This window comes from Oncorhynchus keta, chromosome 30 (genome assembly GCF_023373465.1).
Source record: "Oncorhynchus keta strain PuntledgeMale-10-30-2019 chromosome 30, Oket_V2, whole genome shotgun sequence".
Classification (NCBI taxonomy): Eukaryota; Metazoa; Chordata; class Actinopteri; order Salmoniformes; family Salmonidae; genus Oncorhynchus; species Oncorhynchus keta.
This window is the reverse complement of record NC_068450.1, coordinates 10,568,451-10,572,494: the sequence shown is the minus strand read 5'-3', so window position 1 is coordinate 10,572,494 and position 4,044 is coordinate 10,568,451. Positions and strand designations below refer to the sequence as shown.

The 4,044-nt window shown below is 46.6% G+C and overlaps 1 protein-coding gene across 1 annotated transcript in view; it reads left to right on the top strand.

Moving 5' to 3' along the window:
• Positions 1–390: 390 nt before the first annotated feature.
• LOC118376255 (protocadherin Fat 2-like) overlaps positions 391–4,044 on the top strand; it is an 82,862-nt gene continuing 79,208 nt past the window's right edge. Inside the window, exon 1 of the mRNA XM_052487543.1 lies at positions 391–612. The gene's annotated coding sequence lies outside the window, so the exon portion shown is untranslated. The remainder of the gene's footprint in view (positions 613–4,044) is intronic.

Below are 4,044 nucleotides of genomic sequence, written 5' to 3'. Positions count from 1 at the left end.
TAGACTATCCAAACAGGACAGGCACACCAACAACTATTGTTTCAATACACGCCCTGAGAGCACTGAGCACTTCTCTGGCCCCAGCCCAGAAGGCTAACATGAAAGAACCAGCCCACAATCTGTGCACAGGCACCCGTGTGTGTGTGTGTGTGTGTGTGTGTGTGTGTGTGTGTGTGTGTGTGTGTGTGTGTGTGTGTGTGTGTGTGTGTGTGTGTGTGTGTGTGTGTGTGTGTGTGTGTGTGTGTGTGTGTGTGTGTGTGTGTGTGTGTGTGTGTGTGAGGGACTGACAGAGGGAGGAGGTGGGGGAGGAGGGGACAGTGCGAGAAGTGGGAGGGGACCGTAAAGTTCCTCAGGGAGCTAGGAGTCTCTTAGTACTCTCCTGCAAAGCTCCTGAGTAGAATAGATGTGAGTAAAGTTAACTAGCCGGCTATTGCCACTGACAGAGTTCACAATATTGCATGTGTGTTTCTTTTCTTCCCACGAGAGACACTATGGAAGAACAACAGTGCTTGTCACTCTCGGGTTTGCTGGATCTGCAAAATCCTTAAAAGCATAAAGGAGGAAAATAATACCAAGAAACATTTCAGAAGGGGTCAACTTAGAGAACCTTGGGTAAGTTTCTGTTTTGTCATGTCAGTGTGGACTGATGCAAGCTGAATTCACATGCAACTTTAGTTACTGAAGTTTCTAAACACTTCTAAGCAGTTCGTTTTTACAACTCTTAAAGTCTTACAAAATGAAAAGCATATATAACATGTTTCCTAAGTTATAACGCATTAAAAAAAAGGCATTTCTAAACATGTCTAATCAGTGATAAAGGCTGATTCATAAAAGTGTTACCCAGTTACTTACTGTAAACTTACTGTTTAATCCTGCGTGCTAAGTGTCATCATGGTTTGTTTGATTGACAGCTTCTAGAACGGCCTGGGCATGGCTTAGGGTGTGTTCCAACATTTTGCATATCGTGCACTATTTGGGACTATTTCCATTCACTATAAGTGGTTTTCTGTAGTTTTGTATGTATGCATTGCGTGGGAGATGTGAAATATGCTGATGGGAATATGATGGGAATTGAGCTAAACTTGTTTGTGGAGGAAATGCCTGGTTTAACTTGTTTTTTTTTAAATCCCAAAAACTCTTTATATAAACTTGCTTTGTTCATAAGCTTGTAGCTTAGTTGTCCCTCCTTCTGTTGACCCCAGTTGACCCCTGTTTACTGACATGAAAACATATTTCCACGAGTGCCATCATGTGGCCCCAGTAGGATCATTTGACTTCTGTCACTGAGATGTGTTGACTTTTGTATTTTACATAATAAATCAATACAAAAATGGTCATTTAGCAGACACTCTTATCCAGAGCGACTTACAGGAGTGAATGCATCATTTATTTATTTTATTAAACATGGTCATACTGGTCCCCCGTGGGAATTAAACCCACAATCCTTGGTGTTGCCAATGCCATGCTCTACCAACCTAGGAAATCTGTAAGAGACGCTGATGGTCTGAACGTTCAACTTTATTACCTATGACAGACGGATGGCCCATCAGAAGCCGACTCGTCCGTTTCCATGAGGTTTTTTTCCTCCATTCATATTACTGCTTCATTCCTGAAACAAATGAGCATCTAGGAGTTGATGAGTTCCTATTGATACATCACATTCCTTCAGCCTGGAATAACCTGAGACTGCACTGTGATGTTACTGTAAAGAGTGCTTTACCAATAGATAGGTGTGTGTGTGTGTGTGTGTGTGTGTGTGTGTGTGTGTGTGTGTGTGTGTGTGTGTGTGTGTGTGTGTGTGTGTGTGTGTGTGTGTGTGTGTGTGTGTGTGTGTGTGTGTGTGTGTGTGTGTGTGTGTGCGTGTGCATGTGCGTGTGTGTGCGTGTGCGTATAAATGGCCTTGTCTTAAGCCAGTCTTGTCCAGTACATTAGAATGGATGTACTGGAGCGGCAGGTAGCCTAGTGGTTGGGGCGGCAGGTAGCCTAGTGGTTGGGGCGGCAGGTAGCCTAGTGGTTGGGGCGGCAGGTAGCCTAGTGGTTGGGGCGGCAGGTAGCCTAGTGGTTGGGGCGGCAGGTAGCCTAGTGGTTGGGGAGTTGGACTAGTAACCGAAAGGTTGCAGGTTCGAATCCCCGAGTTGCAAGATCGAATCCCCGAGCTGACAAGGTAAACATCTGTCGTTCTGCCCTGAACAAGGCAGGTAACAAGGTAACCCACTGTTCCTAGACCGTCATTGTAAATAAGAATTTGTTCTTAACTGACTTGCCAAGTCAAATAAAGGTAAAACTGAAAAACAAAGACCTGGCAATACATTACTGTCCACTCCCAGTGATTTAGGTGATTAGTCTGCCTGTGGCACTGGGTGTAGGGGTAACTAACTGCTGATGTCCAGAGTTACTGGGTGGTAGAGGTAACTAACGGCTGATGTCCAGAGTTACTGGGTGTAGGGGTAACTAACGGCTGATGTCCAGAGTTACTGGGTGGTAGAGGTAACTAACGGCTGATGTCCAGAGTTACTGGGTGTAGGGGTAACTAACGGCTGATGTCCAGAGTTACTGGGTGTAGAGGTAACTAACGGCTGATGTCCAGAGTTACTGGGTGTAGGGGTAACTAACGGCTGATGTCCAGAGTTACTGGGTGTAGGGGTAACTAACGGCTGATGTCCAGAGTTACTGGGTGTAGGGGTAACTAACGGCTGATGTCCAGAGTTACTGGGTGTAGAGGTAACTAACGGCTGATGTCCAGAGTTACTGGGTGATAGAGGTAACTAACTGCTGATGTCCAGAGTTACTGGGTGTAGGGGTAACTAACGGCTGATGTCCAGAGTTACTGGGTGTAGGGGTAACTAACGGCTGATGTCCAGAGTTACTGGGTGTAGGGGTAACTAACGGCTGATGTCCAGAGTTACTGGGTGTAGGGGTAACTAACGGCTGATGTCCAGAGTTACTGGGTGTAGAGGTAACTAACGGCTGATGTCCAGAGTTACTGGGTGATAGAGGTAACTAACTGCTGATGTCCAGAGTTACTGGGTGTAGGGGTAACTAACGGCTGATGTCCAGAGTTACTGGGTGTAGAGGTAACTAACGGCTGATGTCCAGAGTTACTGGGTGTAGGGGTAACTAACGGCTGATGTCCAGAGTTACTGGGTGTAGGGGTAACTAACGGCTGATGTCCAGAGTTACTGTGTGTAGGGGTAACTAACGGCTGATGTCCAGAGTTACTGGGTGTAGGGGTAACTAACGGCTGATGTCCAGAGTTACTGGGTGTAGGGGTAACTAACGGCTGATGTCCAGAGTTACTGGGTGTAGGGGTAACTAACGGCTGATGTCCATAGTTACTGGGTGTAGGGGTAACTAACGGCTGATGTCCAGAGTTACTGGGTGTAGGGCTAACTAACTGCTGATGTCCAGAGTTACTGGGTGAAGGGCTAACTAACGGCTGATGTCCAGAGTTACTGGGTGTAGGGGTAACTAACGGCTGATGTCCAGAGTTACTGGGTGTAGGGCTAACTAACTGCTGATGTCCAGAGTTACTGGGTGTAGGGCTAACTAACGGCTGATGTCCAGAGTTACTGGGTGTAGGGGTAACTAAAGGCTGATGTCCAGAGTTACTGGGTGTAGGGGTAACTAACGGCTGATGTCCAGAGTTACTGGGTGTAGGGGTAACTAACGGCTGATGTCCAGAGTTACTGGGTGTAGGGGTAACTAACGGCTGATGTCCAGAGTTACTGGGTGTAGAGGTAACTAACGGCTGATGTCCAGAGTTACTGGGTGTAGGGGTAACTAACGGCTGATGTCCAGAGTTACTGGGTGTAGGGGTAACTAACGGCTGATGTCCAGAGTTACTGGGTGGTAGAGGTAACTAACGGCTGATGTCCAGAGTTACTGGGTGGTGGAGGTAATTCCCTGGTCCAGACAGGGTGTTATCATGGCTCAGGGCAGTGGTTTATGGAATAACTTACCATCATAGGTCTACTATTGCTGAACTACTTTGTAACTCAACAAATAAGTTGGGATTGAACATTTGGCCACTTCCCCACTTGATCA